Source organism: Pinus tabuliformis, chromosome 9 (assembly GCF_031772625.1).
Source record: "Pinus tabuliformis cultivar Carrire ecotype Pingquan chromosome 9, CPIR1, whole genome shotgun sequence".
Taxonomy (NCBI): domain Eukaryota; kingdom Viridiplantae; phylum Streptophyta; class Pinopsida; order Pinales; family Pinaceae; genus Pinus; species Pinus tabuliformis.
Genome location: NC_142307.1, coordinates 984,062,943 through 984,086,505, shown reverse-complemented (window position 1 = coordinate 984,086,505; position 23,563 = coordinate 984,062,943). Strand labels below are relative to the sequence as shown.

The 23,563-nt window shown below is 39.1% G+C and overlaps 1 pseudogene; it reads left to right on the top strand.

Moving 5' to 3' along the window:
- The first annotated feature begins 3,629 nt into the window (after positions 1-3,629).
- LOC149152032 (isocitrate dehydrogenase [NADP] pseudogene) lies at positions 3,630-4,352 on the top strand (annotated as a pseudogene).
- The last annotated feature ends 19,211 nt before the right edge of the window (positions 4,353-23,563 follow it).

Genomic DNA, 23,563 nt, shown 5'->3' with positions numbered 1-23,563 from the left:
GCAATATATATTCAGGGAAATAAAGACATCAAATGTACATCATTTCTGCACAGATAATCATCCAATCAAAGGGATGATGGCTCTACCAGAATCATCAGTCTACACTCAGACGATTGTCTGTCCTATGTACATGAAAATGAATTTATAAAGATGAGCATGGGAATGCCCACCTCAGCTAGATCATGAAAATATTATGAAGATAATGTATTGTATTGTATCTTATTACAGGTCTCCTCCCAGCTTGAAAGAACTTCGGATCCTCATAATAAAGCATTTCACCCGACATCAAAAGATTAACGACCTCATGCTTTAGGGGGCAATTGTTATAGACATTTTTGGGCACTACAACCCCAAGCATGAAATGTCCATAAACCAAGGGCTCCTAAGTCCATAAAAGTGTTGTTCTAACCCCTAAAGGAACAAAGTCAACAGATTACAGCTTCTCCCAGAAGTTCTCCATGAAAAACTGCTCAGAATTGGTCAAAACAGGATCATTTTAGCTGCTCCACTGGCTAAGTGCGTTGCATCTCACCTAAATACATTGTGAGGGTGCGTTGCATTTCAAAAATCCCTTCTATGGGGTGCGATGGGCGAGAAATGACAAATGGCAGTGTCATTCCGCGAGGTGGAGAGGCAATGGAAGCTTCCAGAAACATCTCCTGTGACACTTGCCTCACTGAATTCGACCAAGGATGAGTAAGAGATCATCAATATCCAAGTGGAAGCAAGAACTATCAGAGGGAAGACACTAATCAAATCATAAGCTGACTCATCTCCATTACAGATATCTATATATGGATCCCTCATCCCAGAGATCCGGAGGCTGGAATTTTGCATATTGTAAGGAATTGCTGTTGGTTTCTTGAGACAAACATCAGATTGTTGGGTGATCTAAGCTTTGTTTGAGGTGAAGAGGGGCTTCTTTGCTGGGAGGTTGATGCTGGGTCAGAACAACTGGTTGTAACTCCTCTTGGCTCTTTCTTGTTTATCAATAAAAGCTATTCAAGTTTTCCTCCATGCTCTTGTGTCATTGATGCTTGCTACATTTGTATGGTCAATTTACATCTGATCCTAGATTGTTTATGATTATAGATCCATGTCTTTGTATAGTGCTATGCTTATGTGATCTTACAGGTACTTTGTGAAGCTAGGCGTGCGAGGGAGCAGGTAGCTAAAGACTATCAAAGAAGAGGGGAATCAAATCAGTAGATTAGCGCAAGACAGAGGTTGGTCTTTCTGTTCCTCTCTATCTATAATTCATAAAGGAAAAACGAAAGTAGCTTTTCTATGTTTGTTTCTAAGGCAGCTGTCACACCTTAGTGGGATAGAGCAGTTCTATATAGACACTTTTCCCTGTAACAACCACGCCATGGTTATATGGAACCATGTGTCTTGGGGTTGGCCCCTCTTTGCTAGACTCTGCTTGGTTCTCGACTGTGTTGTATGGGGTTGTGGTCATGGGACGGGTTAAGGCCTAGCCCCTTGGACCCTCTGCTTGCGGTCTCGTGGGCCCTGGGGTGGCCAGGGGCTAGGGTTTAACCTCACCACTCCCCCAAATGACGTGTTCAAAACTTTAAATATAATTTTGTGACCATAGGTTATAAGGAACCTCGCATCGCAGTTGGTTAAGTCGTTGGAGTTGTTGGTAGTTGTTGCGGGTTCGACCCCCGTGGCCTCCATTCAACCATTAACCAAAATTTTAATGCATCCTCCAAAGGCCACATGGCCACCATTGGTTGGCCCACATGGCCCTCCATAATTGGCTAAATAAATACCCAGTCAGCCAAAATATTCAAAAATTCGATCCTTAGAAAAATTAGGAAAAATTCTGCACATCAATTTTTTTTTTTTTTTGACCAATCAGGTGAGGCCAAGTGGAAGCCTATCACTCACCCAAAAATGTCCAATCAACTGTCATTTTTGCCAAAATTTACCTATTTGTCAATTCAATCAGAATGCAATATCGAGAGCATATGATATCAATTTTGAGTGGAACAAATTGTGTTGGATTCAGATCGCTGATATCTATCCATTCATTCAGGTTTAGCGCTGTTGGCATTATGAGACAAGTGTTGTCCTTGATGGCAAATCACACAGAGGACAGATCATAGTGCAGCAGGTCAGCAGCAAGGATTTGATGATCAGACTACAAGAATGAAGAAAAAATATATATACGCAGGTTCATCGTGACCAAGCCGCGTATACACGCGGGTTAGACGTTACAAAGGCGCGTATGCGTATACACGCACTTTCATGCAAGGAAAAGCGCGTATATGTTGGAAAACTTACCTTTGGTCCGTGGTAGTTAGTCCTTGGTATTTGAACCTATGGTTTTGGACCATGGTACCTCGTCAGACGTGTTGATCCCAAGTATTGGGTCCGTAGTATTGGTTTATTATGGTTTTGGACCATGGTATTGAGCAAGGCCTAAGACTATAAAAGGAGAAGAAGATCATTAGGCAAGGGCATCCGAAAAGTCTTGAATATCTGATGAAGGATGAGATCCAGTATGCAGGTTATGGGTTGATGATGCATTGCTTGATCTGAGCTAAGGAGGGATCTCAACGGTTGATGGAGCACAAGATCTAAGGAGAGATCGGGATCAAATGGTTTGAAATGGACTATCCTTAAATGGTTGATTATGCTTATTCTAGATCTGCATACTGACGCATGTAATGTTCTATAAATGTTATGAGTGTTAGACTCCGTCTTGTCAAGTCAAATTTGTCTTGACAACAGGAACATTCATGAATGGAAAAATCTGGGTTGGTAGAGTATGTATGTCAGCTGGAAGAGCAGGCGAATCAACATCTCAAGGGCTTACTGAAAATTTACAAGGTCTTGGTTTTGAAACTGATAGGTTAAAGACAGGAACACCTTCTCGTGTTGATTGTCGTACTGTTGACTTTTCAAGTTTGGAACGCCAACAAGGGGATGAACAGGTTAGCTGGTTCAGTTTTGATCCTAATGTTCATATAGAAAGAGAGCAAATGTGTTGTTACCTGACGCGCACAACTGCATCCACTCACCAGCTTATCAAAGAAAACTTACATGAGACACCTACATATGGAGGCTGGGTTGAATCAAAGGGACCCCGATATTGCCCATCTATTGAAGACAAGATAGTAAAATTTAAGGATAAGGAGTCTCATCAAATTTTCCTAGAGCCTGAAGGTCGCAATGTTCCAGAGCCTTATGTGCAAGGTTTTTCTACAGGCTTTCCAGAGAGACTTCAATTGGCATTGTTGAGGACATTACCTGGTCTTCAAAATTGTTTGATGTTGAGGCCTGCCTATGCTGTAGAATATGATTACTTGCCTGCACATCCATGCTTTCGAACTCTTATGACAAAAAAGATAGAAGGCCTCTTTTTCTCAGGTCAGATAAATGGGACCACTGGTTATGAAGAAGCTGCAGCTCAGGGTTTGATAGCAGGGGTCAATGCTGTAAGGTTCTCTTCCAGTAAACCACTTATTGTCCTTGAGAGGGAAAGCAGCTATATTGGGACTTTGATTGATGATCTTGTGACAAAGGATCTTCAAGAACCATATCGTATGCTGACAAGTCGTTCAGAGCACATAAGGTAATGATTCTGTTTTGGAGGAGGTTTTGCGAAACTCCATAAGAGGGAGGTGGAATGGCGATGACTATGTTCAATATTGATGAGTCTGTTCGATCCTTTGCTCAGTCCTCAATGGTAATGGCACATTCAAAAAGTGGCCTCTTTATCTAAGTATCAAAATACCATTCTTAAAAAATATGATGGCAGGTTTAAGGACATCTTTCAAGAAGTATATGAACAGAACTGGAAGGACAAGTTTGAAAAGGCCAATATTTGGTATAAGCATCGGCTAATTGATGACATGGTAGCGTATGCTCTTAAGAGTGAAGACAGTTATGTATGGGCTTGCAAAAATTATGATGGTGATGTTCTGGCACAAGGGTTTGGGTTGCTTGGACTGATGAAATCAGTGCTGTTATCCTCAGATGGTAAGACTATTGAAACTGAGGCTGCATATGGAACTATCACAAAACATTTTCGAGTTCATCAGAAAGGGGGTGAAACTAGTACCAACAGTACTGCTTCAATATTTGCCTGGACACGTGGACTTGAGCACAGGGCAAAACTCGATAATAATAAGAAGCTGTTGGATTTTGTGCACAAACTGGAGGATTCCTGCGTTGAGACAGTTGAGTCTGGGAAAATGACAAAGGACCTTGCCATTCTAGTTCACGGGGCAAAGGTCTCAAGGAACTTTTACTTAAATACAGAGGAATTTATTGACGCTGTTGCAGAAAATCTCAATTCAAAGATTCTTTCATCTAAAGTGGTTGTACAATGACATTTTGTTACGAGGATATAGTTCTGCAGTATTTGCAAGAAGTATAATCCTCTCTTACGAAATGTTAAGGGAGATGTATGAGAACCAATTATGCTGACAATTATTTTACGTCTTGCCTTGAGGAAACCGATGTAATTAGTGATGTTTGAATATATTCAGGTTGTGTCCTACAGGCCCTGGTATCTGGCTATATGAGCGGAGGACTGTATTCACGTAATGATGGCAAGCGCTGGATAAAGCCGATGGTTCTTACGGCATCTCTCTTCCCATTTATGTGCTTTGGCATTGGATTTGTACTGAACATCATTGCCATATTCTATGGTTCTCTGGCTGCCATTCCTTTTGGCACTATGGTGGTAGTCGCGCTCAGTTTGTTTCAATTTACACAGTGCGAAGGTGTGTGCGTATTGTTCTGGACAGAGTGCGGCAGAATTGTTGCAAGTGTTACCAGATGAGTCCTGTGCTTGGCCCGAAGATGGAGCAGCGCCCCTTCTCTGCACAGCTCGAAACCAAGAAGTTCACTTTCAATGTGATGGCAAAACAGATGATGAGCTTCAATCATGGGGAGCCTGAGACAGACAGGATTTTGTTCCATGATTTCCGCCAACGATTGTTGGGATCCTTTGGAGATTTTGTGGGATTGCGGGCGATGTGGCTCTTAGAAGGCGGATTGTGAGTTATTGCTGATGCTACCATATTGCATGTGGTTGGACGTGTTGGAGTTCAATGAGTGGCATATTATAACTCTGGCTATTGGGTCGTTCATGCAAATAAATTTAAATTAAACGTTGAATGCAACCATACAAACCTCTCTCAGTACAGTTGTCACCATGAGCTGAATTGGCAGAACTTTAGTTTAAAGGTTGTTTTATTAAATGACAAATGTAACGTGGCAAGCTAAAAATAAGTCAAGACTATCTATCACAGCCAAAGAATGGGATTCGATTTAAGACTTCAGTCCTGATCCTGTGGAGATCTGCGCTCCAGTTCTTAGTCTTTTTGGTTAGTCATTAGAGAATTTCAAGGAGAAGGTTGTTCTCTTTTCTAATTTTTGTAATGTCAGTTGAAACAACACCCCTGTTTTGGGTCGATCTGTTTCCTACAGATAGTATTATTTTTATTGTAAATTCTTAGTGTTGGTCAGTAGTGAGAAGAGAGAGAGTTTCTGAGCGCTGGTGGAGGAGAACAGAGAGTTTCATTGTTCAGCTGTTTGACAGAGATTTTAATAAAAAATGCAGCTCTGACCCCTGAGATTCCTGTGGTATGACAATTTAGCATAAGTTTTCCTTCTGTTTCATATGTAACCTGTTATGTTTTCATTTCACTTCATGATCATTTCCAATTGAACAAATGAAGTGTTTAGGTAGAATTCATAATATTTTATGCTCTGCCTATAAGTTTGTTCATATTAAATGTTTTCTTCTATTTGACAAGGATTCATCCTCTATGCCCTTTTCAGCTCCTCAGCAGTCTTGCCATTCCATTTAATCTCAATTTGACGTTAAATTTCTTGCCTACCTTGCCTCAGGAGATAATCTATGTTTTTGATTATATTTCTCTGTTCAAGCTGTTCCTTTGCCCCATGCAGCCCAGAAAACCCCATTATCCATTAAAACCCCTTTTTCTATCAATTTACTAGCCTAAAATCAGTTTATTTTAAAGTCATCTCAGCCCCTTTTAGAAAACTTTTTGCTGAGATAGACCGGAGAGAGCCCTCTCCTGTCCTCGTAGGGCTAGCTACGAGGCTAAGTGGTTTGATGTTGCCTTGAGTTTCGCCTTCTTCAGCCTGAGGCAAATTCGAGCGCTAACAATGAGTATGATTGATGTCTGGTACAGCTGCAAAGTTATAAGAAATATTTTTAGATCTGTACGCAGGTTGGCCTTGGAAAAAGCGCGTATGTACGCGGGTTTGATTCATCGTAGTAGCGTATACATTTTGAAGTTTGATGTTTGAAGTTGCAGTTGGGTCTGATTGTTATTGCAGAGTTCTGTTGTCTGCTCTGTGACTGGGTTGTTGACAGGGTTTCAGTGTTTCAGTGATTCAGAGATTGATGATGCTAGTATTGATTGTTTTGTGCTTCAATGATATTTATGGGTCCAGTATGAAAATTTGATGAAACGTGGCCTTCAGATTATAGTGTTGTGCTTCAGGAGTATCCAGTCTGAAAATGTATGAAATGTGGTCCCTGGAGGGTGAAAGGAGATTGTAGGTCAGCGCCTACGTACTAGTACATCAGCTAGTACAAGAGCAAAGGGGGTAGTAGCTCCCTTCCAGTAGCCGCTGGAGAACGAGTGAAGATTGGAGCATTCAGTAGGCAGGCACCTACGTACTAGTAAATGGATCAGCTAGTACAAGAGCTAAGGGGGTTGTAGCTCCCATCCAGGAGAGTTTGGAAAACGAGAGAGGGTTGTAGGCCTCTGCAGGTAGAAGCCTGCGTATTGGTAAAGGATTGCACCAGTACAAAATATTGTAAAATGAAGTATCTTATTGAAAGAAGATAGAGACGACTTGCAGCAGGTGGTTTTCACCCACATTGGGTTTCCACCTTATATCATGGTGTTCATGTGTGCTTCTTGTGTGTGACGATCTATTCTGTTTTACTACACCTGCTTACTGTTCATATGGTTAATAAAGTTCTGATGCACTAACTAAAGATCAACGTTTAATGGATTATCTGAATCTTAAATATTTTGGATATACGCTAATTGCTTTATACACAGTTGCGTATACACGCGGGTTCCATTGAATGAAGTAGCGTATATGTATCTAAGTATGGAAATGAAAATTTTTTATTGATATGATAATACTGATTCACCCCCCCTCTCAGTATTATTTCCAACAAGAGCTTTATCACACACTTGAATTTTGAGCAATATTTTGATCCCCTAGCTCACTCCTCCCCATTGGAAGCTTTTGGACCTCCAAAAGCTCTTTATCAGTCAACAAATAGATGAGGGTACAACTCCCTCACCCTTTCAGTCTCAATCCACTAAACTTTGCTTGAATTAGTAGCATTGAGATTTTGTGAAAGTACATCACTTTCCCTGATTTTGGAGTTCTAAACTTTCTGTCAAAGATGAACTCTTGTTGTAATTTTCCAAGATATGTAGAACAAAATAAATGCCATTGAAGGAATTTGAAGATTAACTCCTCGATCTTCAATCAATGGAAACTTAAACAATTTGAAGTTACTTTCACCTTGAACATTGTCGTCTTGAGGATGCTTAACATGTCTAGCCTTGCACTTGGCTCAAATATTTATTAAATGTGATCGCCATCGCCATCGCCATTCACCATCCTTCTTCAAAGCCAAAACATTATGAAACCCATAAGAAGATGTTTTGGGACCAATGTCCTCTTTTTCAAATAGCCTTTGCATTTCCTTTTTGACCTGTGCATGCTTTAACATTGGCATCTTGTTCACACCAATGTTCAAGAATGATGCATCCTACTGCAAATTCACTTCATTTTGTTTACCTCTTTTAGGAGGAAACTTGTTAGACTCCTAAAACATATTATAACATGAATTATAAACCTCAATGATATCAGATTTCAAACTTGAATCATATACTTGAAATGTTTTAGATTCCTCAACACCTTCATGTTTGATCATTAACAATGCAAAGTTTTGACTAACTTTAAAAATTCTCTTCATTTGTCTCACATTTATAAGAGATGTATTCAACTTATTGTTGTGTGCTCTAACAATGTACTCAATCCCATTATTGAACAAATGATATTTGTTCTCATGGCGATGAAAAATAACTCTCCTATCATATATATATGGGCTTCCCAAAACAATACCACATATATCAATTGGAATTACTTCAAGCTCCACCTCATCTAAAATGTTTGCAGTCATTGCAAATTTCAGTTTACATCTTTTTGTCACATGAAATTTTGCATTGTCACATATCCAACCTAGAGGAAAAGGTTTTGGATGAGGAATGGTTTCTAAATTCAACTTCTTGACAATGTCTTATGAGATAATATTTGCTTGTGAACCACTATCAAACAATGTATCTACCTTGGTATGTTTTGAAATGACTCTTGTTTTTTCATCTTAAGTTTCATTGAGACAATTTAAAGAACTAGTAATTGTAATGTCCTTACCTTTCAAACCCATGGCTGTGATCTTTGTTTCATCTCCGGAATCAGAACCTAAATCATGTTGTGTAGTTGTAGCAGTCTTCTCTTTCTCCTTGTTTTTAAACTTTTTGGGTCTCATCTCTAGATGAAGTTTCCAACAATGATCTTCATCATGGCCCTCTTTGGAACAATGTTTACATGTGATATTTTCTCCTTCTTTCTTAACTGCAACATTCTTCTTTCCTTTTCCTTTAAACTTACCCTTTCCTTTTTCTCTAGACTCAAAGGAACTCTCACTAGTTTCTTTAGAAACATTTTTCCCTCTTGCCTCTAAATGAGTTTCCTGTACACAAAATTCATCTAGTTTTGTAGGATTAAACATGAGAATGGTATGTCTCAAGTAACTATGAAATCCTCCAATGTATTTGAGCAAAGTATCTTGAGAAGACAAATCTATGCCCAAAATAAAATCCCCTTTTCTAAATTCTTGAGTATAGCTTTGAACATTTCCCCCCTTATCTTGTCTAAAGTTTTGGCAATGCATAATAGATTTCTTCATGTATGCTAATGGATAAAAATGCCTTCTTATTGCAACAACAAAATCATTCCAAGAAGATAAAACCTTTCCATGTTTATTCATGTCCTCTTGAGTTTTGGCTTCCCACCAAATTAGTGTTGCACCTTCCAATCTAAGAGAAGCAAGCTGAATCTTTGTTTCATTATCTTTGATTCTTTGTATCTTGCAATACACTTTAATATGAAAAATATAATTATCTAATTTCTCTGCATTTACCTCTCCATTGTACATAGGAAATTCAAACTTAATATCAAGCTTAAGCAAAGGAGTTTTACCATGACCGCTTGGGGAATTTGGAGGTGTTTGTGAAAGGGTAGAAGAAGTTGAAGATGAGGATGAAGATGAGAACAAGGATGATGGAGGTGAAAGTGGTGGTTTGTCACCATTCCCTCCATCCCATTTTGGAGGCTTGTATCATTTTCCTCCATATCCTTTTGGAGGTTTTGAGCTCTCTCCATACAATCTGAAATTCCTATCCTCGTACAAAACCTTAACCATCTCATACATATCAAAGAATGATTTTCTGAAAGCTTTCTCATCTTCATACATCCCTTTAGGACCTTCTTCATGTGCCATGAATATTTAAGCTTGATGTTGGGTTGTGTTATATTCTTTCCACGACAAGTGGGAGAATGTTCGGTAGTCCCCTTGCACTGGGTGAGAAATTTTTTTGGACCCTATATTAGGTGGGCGGACCTACCTATGGTTTTCTGCATGAATTTCGCACATGGTTTTGGGCATGATGGTTTACTGTCCATGGTATTTTGTAGATCTGGTAAAGGGAATTACGGTTATGTTCTAATCTAGGCTTAATGGATTGGGGCTTATGGATGATTCAACATTTATATATATGTATTGTAACATTGAAAGGAGCAAAATGAAAAATCAATCTGGTGATCTCGGTTTTGGGATCCAGGGGAAACTCTCTGTGTATATTTGTTTTATGTTTTATGCTCGCGCCATTGTTTATTTTCTGTTTTTAGAATTCATATGCAGGTAATTTCTGTATGGGGTTAAAACCTACATTTGGTATCAAACTTGTTTTGGCTTCAAGGGGGTGCCTTTGTTGCTGAGGAGTTTTTTCTCAGGCCTGTGGTAGACCCTGTTCAGTGGGAGATCTGCGAGATCGATTCTTTTGGTGAAATAAGATGGCAAGCAGTGGAAATATAGAGATCGAGAAATTTAATGGTGAGAATTTTGAGATGTGGAAACTCAAGATGGACGATTTTCTGGTGGATAAATATCAGTGGATCGCGGTAGATCTTGGTACTAAACCAACAACAATGTCAGCTGCAGATTGGGTGAAGTTGGATTGGAAGGCAAAGATCACAATACGATTGTGCGTCTTAGATTTAGTATTGCTGAATGTATCAAGGGAAGCTTTGACGAAGGCTTTGTGGGACAAGTTAGGGAATTTGTACCAATCTAAGTCTTTGGTGAATAAACTGTTCCTACGAAAAAAGCTGTATAAGCTGAGGATGAAAGATGGAGACTCGGTGACAGAGCATTTGAATGCATTTAATATTGTGGTAACCCAGTTATTATCTATTGATATTAAAATTTTAGATGAAGATAAGTGCATCAGTTTGTTGTGTTCTCTACTAGATTCGTGGGATAGTCTCGTTGTTGTGATAGGTAAGCAATGCAACTGCCTTGCAGTTTGATGAAATAGTCTCATCCTTGTTGTCAGAGGAGATGAGACGGAAAAATATAGAGGTCTAGAATGGTGATGACTTATCTATACGAGGACAATCCCAGAACATAAACAAAAATAAGTCCTCGATTGGGAGATCTAAATCTAGAGGGAGATCTAAATCTCCAGGAAAACCTGTAAAGGTGTGCTGGAAATGCGGAAAGGAAGGGCACTTCAAAAGGGACTGTAAATCTAAATCTCCTGAGAAAGGAAAGGGATCTGATGGCTCCTTTTGTAGAGGTGAAAACCACCTAAGATGAAGGTGGGGATGTGTACTTGGCTTCTTCTTCAAGTACATATGTAGATCATGAGGCATGGTTGATTGACTCGGATACATCCTTACACTTCACTCCCCATAGAGAGTGGTTCTGCGAGTATGAGAAATATGATGGTGGTGATGTCTTCTTAGGGGATGACAGGAAGGCTAGAATCGCTAGTCATGGAAAATTCAAGTTGAATTTGCAAGGTGGAAGGATTAGAACACTGCTGGGTGTTCTACATATTCCCGCATTGGCCAGAAATCGGATTTCTGTAAGTAAGCTGGATGATGCAAGGGTAAAAACAATGTTCGATACTTGCAAGATGGTTTGGGGAGCACTGGTATTGATGTGGGGAGTTCGGATTGGAACTCTGTACAAGCTTCAAGGTAGAACTGTTATTGATGGGTGCAACAATTCTATGGTTCCTGAAATTGGAGCAAAAAATCTAGTGGTCTCTAGAGAAAAGACCATGCTATGTCATCAAAGGCTTGGACATATTGGAGAGAAGGGTCTTTAAATATCTCATCATAATGATATGGTAGAAGGTATGTCTAATTGCTCTCTGGATTTTGATTTATGTGAAAATTGTGTATATCGGAAGTAGAATCGGGTGAGTTTCCCCTTTGGTGCGAAGAGGGCGAAACAAATATTAGAGTTTGTGCACAGTGATGTGTTTGGACCTGTGTCAGTTCCATGACTGGGTAAGTTTGTGTACCATGTATCATTTATATATGACTTCTAAAGGAATACATGGATATATTTCCTCAAGAAGAAATTTGAAGTCTTTGATAGGTTTAAAGGATTTAAGGCTCTAGTGGAAAACCAGACAGAGAAGAAGATAAAGGTGTTGAGGATAGATAATGGTGGAGAGTTTTGCAAGAAGGAATTTGAAGAGTTATATAAGAAGTGTGGTATAGCATGGAAGAAGACTACTCCATACAAACCTGAGCAAAATGGAGTTGTAGAAAGAATGAACAAGACGTCGATGGAAAGGGAAACAATCATGCTCAGTGGTGCGGGGTTAGGACAAGAATTCTGGGCAGAGGCAGTGGCGACTGCATGTTACCTGGTCAATACATCACCTTCATCAGCGTTGGAGGATAAGACTCCACAAGAGGTATGGACTGGTAATAAACCTTCTCTTTCACATCTAAGGGTATTTGGATGTGATGCATATGTACATGTTCCAAAGGAGAAAATAACAAATTTGGATAGTAAATATGAAAGGTGCATCTTTATTGGGTAAAAGGATGGTTAAAAAGGTTATAATCTTTGGAACCCATAAACAAGGAAGGTTGTGTACAATCGAGATGTGGTGTTTAGAGAGGTGAAAGGTGTTACTAAACATGATGTCCTACCAAAGGAACCTGAGAGGATAGAGTTTGAGCTAAAGGAGGAAGAATCAGACTCTACAACAGAAGAGGAATTAGAAAATGAAGAGCCACAAAAGCCAGTTGTGAGAAGATCAATTTGAGGAAGAAGGCAACCAGAAAGGTATAGTCCATCTGATTTTTGTTCAAATTTTGCTTTATCTATTACTGATGATGTTACTTTATCTATTACTAATGATGATCCCATAACTGTGAGGGAAGCAGTAGATTCAGAGGATGGCAAACTCTGGAAATATTCCATGGTTGATGAAATGCCATCTTTGCACAAAAATGAGGCTTGGGATTTGGTGGAGTTGCTGGCTGGAAGGAAACGCATTGGCAACAAATCGATGTTTAAGAAGAATATGAATGCAGAAGGCAAGGTGGAAAAATACAAAGCTCGGTTGGTAGCAAAAGGTTATTCCCAAGTGTCAGGAATTGGTTTTGGTGATATTTTTTCTCCTCTTGCCAAGGTAGTTTCTATTAGATTACTTTTATTTGTTGTTGTTGCTTTTGATTTTGAGGTAGAACAAATGGATGTGAAGACATCATTTCTTCACAAGGATTTGGAAGAGGAGATCTACATGAAGCAACCTGAAGGCTTTGCAGTGAAGGGTAAGAAGGAACTCGTATGCAAGTTTAAAAAGTCTATGTATGGGTTAAAACAGTGACCAAGGAAGTGGTATAAAAAAATTGATACATTTATACGAGGACTTGGCTTCAACAGAAGAAAAGTAGATCACTGTGTGTATTTTAAATTAATTGGTGATCATGTTATTTATCTGGTCTTGTATGTGGATGATATGTTGCTAGTTGGAAATGACAAAGAAATTATCTAGGATTTGAAGACCCAATTGTCCTCCAAATTCAACATGAAAAATATTGGTGCTACAAACTATATTTTGGGCATGGAAATTAAAAGAGATCGAGCAAAGAGGAAGTTCTGGTTAAACTAGAGGAAGTATGTTGAGACAATACTGCAGAGGTTTAATATGCAGGATAGTAAACCGGTGAAGGTTCCTATTCTTGTAGGTGTAAATTTATCTGCTGAAAAATGTCCCAAGACACAACAAGAGGAAGAGTACATGTCTCGTGTTCCATATGCAAGTGCAGTCGGTAGCTTGATGTATGCAATGGTTTGTACTAGACCAGACATTGCACATGCAGTGCGAGTATTGAGCAGGTGTATGTCAAAACCATGGAAGGAGCATTGGACAACAATGAAGTGGGTTTTCAAGTATTTACGTGGCATTAGTGATTATGGTTTGTGCTACTAAGGAAGACTAGGATTAGATAGAGTTTTGGACATCTGTGACTTTGTTGATGCAGACTGGGATGGAGATCTAGATTAGAGAAGATATACAAGTGGGTATGTGTTTAACCTATTTGGAGGTGCAGTCAGTTGGATGAGTAAGAGACAGTCTGTAGTGGCACTTTCAACTACAAAGGCAAAATACATGGCAGCCACTCATGCAAGCAAGGAAGCAGTTTGGTTGCAGAGATTGTGTTCAAGTATGGGGTTAGTACATCGAGCTATAAGGATAGACTATGACAATCAAAGTGAAATTTTATTGGCAAAGAACCCTTCTTATCATTCAAAGACAAAGCACATTGATGTTCAGTATCACTTTGTAAGGGATATGGTTGAGGAAAAAAAGGTGTTGCTGGTAAAGGTGGACACTTTGAAGAATACTACAGATGCATTGACAAAGTATGTGAGCACTAAGAATTTCTCTTGGTGTAGAGAAACAATGGGCATTGCAGGGCTGGAATAGTGACTAAGCTCTCCTGTGGAAAGAAAACAACAAGTGGGAGAATGTTCGGTAGCCCCCTTGCACAAGGTCTGGGGCAACGCCCTAGATTTTTTTTTTTGGACCCTATAGTATGTGGGTGGACCTACCTATTGTTTTGTGCATGGATTTCACACATGGTTTTGGGCATGATGGTTTACAGTCCGTGGTATTTTGTAGACCCGGTCAAGGGAACTACAGTTATGTTCTAATCCAGGGTTAATGGATTGGGGTTTATGGATGCTTCGACATGTATATATATGTATTGTAACATTGAAAGGAACATAATGAAAAATCAATCTAGTAGTCCCAGTTTTGGGATCTTCGGGAAAATCTTTGTGTATATTTGTTTTATGTTTTATGCTTGCGCCATTGTTTATTTTCTACTTTTAGAATTCGTATGCAGGTAATTTCTGTACGGGGTTAAAACCTACACTTGAGGTGTGTTTGTTATTCTTGAAACAATTTGAGATCTTGGCTCCACAATTTCTCCTTCTCCTCTTTTGAGCTTCAACCTTGTAAGCATTAGAAAAACACTTGCAAAAAAAATCAAATCTTCACAATAACTTGTTGCTCTGATACCAAAATGATCTGTATGTGTAAACTTGAAGATTTTTAACAATTTACAAGTTAAATTTATATGTGTTTTGGGTAGAGGATCAGTTTACTAAACACATGAACAAGTAAATTTTAACCACAAATTATAGCCAAACAGAGACAAAATAATCATATCTGAAACACATAAAAAAAATCATGATAAAGGAGTTCACCCCTCTATTGGGCTACATCTCCTGATCTAGCTTCCAATGCAGGGCCTCTTTCATTAAAATGCTAAAAAAATGTGTTTACATTCTTTAGAAATCTCAAACAACATAACTGATGTCTCCAATGGATCCAACACTGTCAAAACCCCCCATTTTGTTTCTTTCTGCACCTCATATGGCCAAAAATTGAGCAAGTTATGACTCTTTCAAGTTTTCCCCAACTTCTATAGCTAATCATCCTCCAAATCGGCCTAAACCTAGCTTGAGCGCCCCAAACGTGTGTTGAGAAATCTAGGGCATTGGAATTAGGTGATTTCTCTTTTATTAGTGACTGTTTGTGAATTATTTTTACTTGTTTATATTAGGATTTTCTTCATGTTATATTATTAGCGTTCTTCTTCGTCAAACAATAGCCAATGCATGAACATAAATATATAAGAGACACATCATGCAGGCTATAATCCAAGGCCAAAACCTCTCACTTTTTGAGAGGAAAACTCGCACAAATTCTTCTTATAGAGATTTTGATTGACGAATACCAAGACCAAGACCCTTGACCTATTTAGCCACTCCAAGACCAAGACACAATCAACCTTCTTCTTCGATTCTCTTCGACGTCGATCTTCCTCCAATTGAGACCATCTCTTCATGACACCGGAACATGTCAATGTTAAGTTACCAAATTATGACCACTGTAGCATCATCAAAACACAATGATACATCACTGAAGAATAGCTCCTTCAGAGCACCGAACTGTGGCCTCTATATACAACCAAAACTGTGGTTTCTAGACCATCTTGTGATCTTCTATTGTGTCACATAGATTCTCCTTGAAATATCACCGAGACTTTATTCTTTAGATAGCACCGAGACCTTAATTGTGGTAGCACTAAAAAAATTTGCTGAGATGACACTGAAACTATTATCTTCATGAAGCAGAACTTTTGTTTAGCCTTCAAAGAACCCTCACTACTCCTCCATTGACTGTCTGAATTCCTTATTGTCATCCGACTTTGTCTCTTCCTCTCTTGTTGTGACTATAATATGAATCTCTAAAAGATCCATTCCTTACTTATTATGATCAGCCCTACACAAAACATGTTGATCCTTCCTTACCCATCGAACTTGTCCACCTCTTGTTCAACCGAAAATATAACAGAACTGTTGATTGTATCTTGTCACTGAAACTTCAGAGGGATCCGAGTTCTGAACTGAGGAAATGTGAAGTGTCTACACGCCTTTATATAGTTGTTGGTTCATATAAATAAGCTGACATGTAATTTCAAATAGATGTGTCTCCATAGGGTGAGTCGACATGAGTTTCCTTTCTATTTTGAGGCCGACTTCAAGAGAAGAACTAGTGCTTGTCATTGGAGGGCTTTCTAGACATATTATAGACTCAAGTACATTGTTATATCCCCAAGAAGGGTTCTTTTTACATGACATAGACTGTTTGACTTTTAATGACCAATCCTAAGGCTCTCAATGGGAGCCATGTAAAATAAAATCACTTGCTCATGAAACCCATGAAGCAAGGGTTACAAAAATAATTTTATTTTCTTCATTACATCATTTACAAAAGTCACAATTATATGTCATTATGAAGACTGAACCTAATTACACTTTTCAACACTCCCTTCTAACTAGGGAGGTATTCATAATGGTACTTGGTCATTCTCAATCAGAAGAATTTCTCATAAGAAGAATCTGATTGGTAACCCATCTGCCTAGCATCATATCAACTAACATTGTCACATGGCAAGGCCTTGACTAACAACTCTATCCACATGATCAAAGAACAATGCTGGCGAGCCCAATGATTCATAGACACCAAAATCATTGTCTCTCAAGGTATATACTCCATCCGGGTGTTCACAGAGTATGACCTTCTTTGGACTATTCTTATCTTGGATATCCAGTCCTCAAAGAATATTGGTCCACAACTACTCTGATCTTGGATGCCCTATCTAATCCTCAAAGTGTATCATATGCTAGATGATTACCCAATCCTCCATTCTGTCTTCTGAGGTGAAGACTAGAATGATGTATCTGTTATCACCGCAAGAAACTCTCCTAGGTTGTATCTCGGAGATGCTTGAGAACATTACAAACTCAACAAAAATGTTGGAAATGGATGAATGGAAGGAATGATGCTTGTCCAAGCTAGACAACCACTTCTACTGTGCTTAACTCTAGACATGGGTGAACACCCCCAGACTACAAGGCTTTAGACCACCAACTACTCACAGTTTGAGGATTAGATGAACATGGAGAATACTGACCACACCAACAGATGCACAAGACCATGTGATGGCCGGCTACAACCAGCAAAGAGGTCTGCAAATCTATTTCCTAATGCACATACATGATGATAGTTCTCTGGCATTAAGTAAATAGAAACCTACATAACACATTCAATGATACATACTAGAATCCAACACAGAGGTGGGATGACAACCCCTCTAATGCTAAATATCAAGAGCACATGAACGAATGCATAACAGGCACAACCTAGAACAGAGTAGAAATGGAAAGTGAGCAATTAACAACAAAAGAAGCTTGTATTAGCTGAAAATGAAGACTAGACGTTGCAAGTATCAAAGTAGTTACAGTCTCCAAAAGTTGAACCTTACATCAAAACAACAACCATCCCCCTATTTCCTTTGTTTTTTGGATATATATAGAGGTTGATTACAAAAAAAAACGCTCTACTATTCTACGCGTGGAGGGGTCATAATGGACCACCAACCGCTTTAACTACCTAATGGGGTCTTTAGTACAATTTGTCTGCTTCAGTGAGTGAATCTGATCTTTTCTGATACTTTGTTGTTCTTCTCGAGCAGGTGGAGTGTAGCATGGATAAACTTCCATAACTGATAAATGCATTTAACTGCTCTAGGCTTGTCCTTTTCCCGCTCGGCCATTCTGTTTCTTGAATGTGGTTTTTTGAGGAGTAACTACGCAGAGTATTGAACACTGGCCACCTTCATCCTTCAGATGCATGGTACAGGTCGAGGACAAAAAGATTGCACGACGGATGAATGGAAGAGGAAGATCTGGCCGTTGGATCGCATGGATGGACGACGGAGAACACTTGACACAGAGTATTGGGAGGAATCGGGAGATAACGAGCGCGAAAACGGTTCAGGCGGTAAGTGGTATTCCCCGCACTGCTATTGGGGTCGGGCGGTAATCATACGCGAGCACGTGATCCCACTCAGCGCGCGACATGTGGATGACGGGACGCGGTGGAAACCACTTTATCGCGAGTTAATGGGTGGTTAGTTTATGGCCGCGGGAGAAGCAGATGACGTCTGATCATTGGCGGAGATGATCGGACGGTGCAAAAAAGATCGCACATGTTTACGACTGATGTGACAGGGAAAGACTTTGCGAAGGCGCGCGGTCATGTGGTTACGGGCTATGGAGCTTTAGGCTTAGCTCTTTAGGGCTTTAAGATCAGGGGTTCATGCCAAATGTGAAGGGAAAAAACGGAGCCAGCTGGGTGAAAGGGAGTAAGCGGGGTGAAGGAGAAGGAGGAGGATGACTGATACGGGTCCTCTTTGAACAACAACAACATGGCTAGGCTTGCTTATGACCTTCAAATGTTGAAGAATGTAGCAGAGCTAACAATATCTATCTCTCCCTCTTAATTAGGGAGGACGTATCTATTCCAATAAAGGAATGTACTCATTCCTACACAAGGAATGTACCTAAGCTCCCTATTGGCTTAGGAATTTACAAGTTTTTCCCAAGTAAGAAACTTTCTTCCAGAATCCCTCTTAATTAGGGACCTACAACAACTCCTCGACTAGCTGTTTGAAGAGTTGTTTCCTTCGATGTTATGAATTTCTTTGTCCATGAGTCTTCATCTTGTTGTGGCTTCTTCATAGGGCATAGACCATCCATTACTTTCATCCATGAGTAAGTCATGTCATCATTCCTTTCATCCAAAAGTGACCCATGAGTCTTCATTTGGCCTTGCTTCATGCCATGCTTCTTTCTTCAAGCCGAATTTTTCGAAAGGATCCTACATCCTTTTATATGGTCCTCTTGGAAGTCATCCACAATTCTTGCCTTTGGTAGTCCTACATAAGCTCATCCAAATATTTGTTCAAAAATAAGAAATGAACACTTAAATCAAAATTACCTTTGTGATGGTCTTTCATCATGACATCTCTTTTAGGTATCAACATCTTGCATACATGTTGACACATCTCCCAAAGATATCCATTGTCAAGGTTCTCCATATTTTTCAGACTTCCATAGGAGTTTTCATATCTTTTTGGGAGATTTCGTAGTCAAATCTTCTTGGTCTTTTGGATGTTGATTGTCTTTATCATGGTTGCATATCTCATGATCTATTTGTTCCTTTATTCACACATTTCATTCCTAGGAGCTTCCAATCATAGCTCCTTAATTGTAGTCAACCACGTCATACTTCATATGAGGAAATATTATGTTGATTTCATATAGTGTGACTTATGCCTTTCTGCATTCTTTCAGAGGAGGAGATCCTTTTCCCTTGATTATGCTTCTCAAGATAGAAGTAGTAATCCATGTTATCTGCAACCATACGACATGACATCATAATATTAAATACAAGCATCCATACCTCATTTACCTTTAGGTCATTTAGGCTTCTTTCAGCAACTTCCTTGATTGAAAAGGTCTTCAACCCCTTTATCTACTACATCTCTTATGTCATCATACCATCATCCCATGAACTCCACAAGTTGGAGTTCCTGATGAAACACTTTCTTCCTTTCTAGATCGGTGAAACCTCTGATGAGGATTCCATTAGAGAATCTTGAGGATCTTGTATATCCCTATCTGGCAGATGTTTCCTTTTTGACTTGATGTATGATGAGCCTGGTCCTGGATGACTTCTTCCTTTCGTTAAGTTTGCAATGAGGTTTCGAAGAGCTATATCCTTCATATTTTATTGTCATGTATTTTATTTCTTCTGTCCTTCATGATTCCCTAAGGTGATGTCACGAGCTAGTGTCTCAAATTCTTCCATGATGCCATGATGCATCTTATTATTTATTATAGCCATATCCTTTAACATAAGGTTTAGAAGCTATGACAAGACCTTTTGTGAGAGAGACTATCTCAGCATAATAGAGATATCTCACTTCCTCTTTTATTGGAATTCTTCTCTTCAACTCCACTTCTTTGGTGATATGGGCTTCTTCTCTTCCTCTTTTTATATTGTATCTTTAAGACAATGTCTTCTATAATATCCATAATTTTTTACATCCATAACATTGAATCTCATCTATGCTCTTCTTTCTTTTTCTGAGGAACAAATTTTCCAAAATTCTCTTTCCTTCCCGCGAATGGAAAATGTTCGAGTCTTTAGTTTTCAACACTTTTTCCATCAACTTGTCTTCTTATATCTTTCATAGAAACCACAAGTTGCCGAATTGGGTAACTTTCTTATCCCCATGGATATTTTTTGCCTTGTTCATCAGTTAGTGAATTTTGAACAATCATGAATATATTCTTATCATCTCTCCCATATCTCGCAGTTGAGATCTTATGAAGATATCCCTTCATTCTTTGATACCTTAAATTTTGTGTAGATCATATCTAAGTAATGTGACCTTATTTATTACATCTTTAGAGAATAGTCTTACGAGCTTATCATATACATCTATATGATGTCTCCGATATTGCTATATGAGGGGACCTTTCATAAGTATCCCTTTCCATGTATTTAGAGTATACCTTTTTCATTGATGTGTTCGATGACTTCACTTTCTTCGAGGACTATGTCTATCATCCTTTTTCATGCAAGGAATTTTGATGACCCAACTGGCTTATAGATCTTCTTGTAAACATGAAGTTATTTTACCAAATTTGATTAAACAATGAAATATACTTAATTGACAAGTGAAGATGAAATCTTCAAGATGATGGTTGAAGAAGATGTATGTTTTGCTACTTCCTCGGATGATCCTATTCAAGGACAAGGAGAGGATCCTTGCTTCAATGAGAGGGAACTTACCTTATAGCTTTGAAGATTATGATAATGCCTTCTTGCTTTCAAGATACTTCAACTACTTTGGTAGTGAATGAGTGCAAATCATAATTGCTTCTAGAGTTTCGACTTTCTTCAAGATAATATGATCTTTACCTTCAAAGTATTTTGAGCTGTCTTTCTTTGTAGATAACTTGATGAGGGTCTTTGTGGTCTTTTGATGATGACTAGAGGATCAAATTTTTTTGCTGTTGTAGACTGCTTCTTTGATGTAGATCTTGAACTTTTGCTTTGATAACCTTCGACTTGCTTAGAGGCCTTTCTTGAAACTCGATCCTTGAGTGTCTCTTTGATCAAATGCCCTTCCTTTGAATCCTACACCTTAGCTCTGTACCATATTGATAAATCTATGGCATTGGCATTAGGTGATTTCTCTTTTATTAGTGACTGTTTATGAATTCTTTTTACTTGTTTATATTATGATCTTCTTCATGTTAGATTATTAGCATTCTTCTTCATCAAACAGTAACCAATGCATGAACATAAATAAACAAGAGACACATCATGTAGGCTATAAGCTAGGGCCAACACCTCTCACTCTTTGAGAGGAAAACCCGCACAAATTCTTATTATAGATATTTTGATTGATGAATACCAAGACCAAGACCCTTGACCTATTTAGCCACTCCAAGACCAAGACATAGTCAACCTTCTTCTTCGATTCTCTTCTACTTCGATCTTCCTCAAACTGAGAGCATCTCTTCATGGCATCGGAACATGTCAATGTGGAGTTACCAAATTATGACCACTGTAGCATAATCAAAACATAATGATACATCACTGAAGAATAACTCCTTCAGAGCATCGAACTATGGCCTCTATATACCACCAAAATGTGGTTTCTAGACCATCCTGTGATATTCTATTGTGGCATCGAGATTCTCCTTGAAATATCATTGAGACATTCTTCTTTAGATAGCATTGAGACCTTAACTGTGGTATCATTGAAAACCTTTGTTGAAATGATACCAAACTATTATCTTCATGAAGCAGAACATTTGTTTAGCCTTCAAAGAACCCTCGTTGCTCCTCCATTAACTGCCTGAATTCCTTCTTGTCATATGGCTTTGTCTCTTCCTCTTTCCCTCTGACTGTGATTTGAATCTCTGAAAGATCCATGCCTTACTTACTGTGATCAACCCTACAAAAAACATGTTGATCCTTCCTTACCCATCGAACTTGTCCACCTCTTGTTCAACTGAAAATATAACTGAACTGTTGACTGTATCTTGTCACTAAAACTTCAGAGGGATTTGAGTTCTGAACCGAGGAAATGTGAAGTGTTTACACAACTTTATATAGTTGTTAGTTCATATAAATAAGCGGACATGTAATTTCGAATAGATGTGTCTCCATAGGGTGAGCCGAAATGAGTTTCCTTTCTGTTTTGAGGCCGACTTCAAGAGTAGTACTAGTGCTTGTCGTTGGAGGGCCTTCTAGACATATTATAGACTCAAGTACATTGTTATATTCCCAAGAAGGGTTCTTCGTACATGACATAGACTCTTTGACTTTTAATGACCAATCCTAAGGCTCTCAATGGGAGCCATCTAAAATAAAATCACTTTCTCATGAAACCCATGAAGCAAGGCTTACAAAAATAATTTTATTTTCTTCATTACATCATTTACAAAAGTCACAATTACATGTCATTATGAAGACCGAACCTAGTTACACTTTTAAACAATGTGGAACCGATGCGTAAACCAGGCCTATATTCTCGCTCGATGCGCAAAATTATAAGGTAGTTAACTCCACCATTAAGCCGCCAGTTCTGAATTTTGTGGTCATGTGGTGGCCATAAGACCACATAGGGGGTGGATATTTTGGGGCTTCATTCTAGCACTTAGTTGGGTGCACGCTCCTGGTTTTATGGGTCGCCTGTGACAATGTGATGACCCCTGCCGGTTCTCCATGCTTGTGGTTACATGGGAGGGTCATACGACCGGGGCTGGCCCCTCTCCTTCCATCGTGCCCATGGTTATATGGCACCATGTGCCTTGGGGATGGCCCCCTGTGGGTTTGCCCCTCTCCACTTGGCTCTCGACTGCGTTGTGTATGTGGGTTGTGGCCTATGGTCCCGTGGGCACTGGGGTGGCCAGGGGTCAACGATTAGCCCTCCCCCTCCCCCAAGTGGCACGTTTCAAAACTTTAAATATGATTTCGTGACCATAGGTTATAAGGAACACCGCAACGTAGTTGCAGTTGTTGGCTGAGGTTACGGGTTCGACCCTCGTGGCCTCCATTCGACCCTTAACAAAAATTTTAATGCATCCTTCGAAGGCCACATGACCTTCCATAATTGGTCAAATAAATACCTAGTCAGCCACAATATTGTAAAAATCGAACCTTAGAAACATTAGGAAAATTTCTGCACATAATTTTTTATTTTTTGACCAATCAGGTGAGGCCATGTGGCAGCCTGTGACTTGCCCAAAAATGTCCAGTCAACTGTCCTTTTTGCCAAAATTTTCCTGTTTTCCAATTCGATTAGAACGCGATATCAGGAGTGTACGATATCAGTTTTTAGTGAAACGAATTACGTTGGATTTAGATCATCGAGATATATCCATTCATTCAGGTTTTGAACTTTGTCACACACTTTGAATTTTGAGCACTATTTTAGTCGC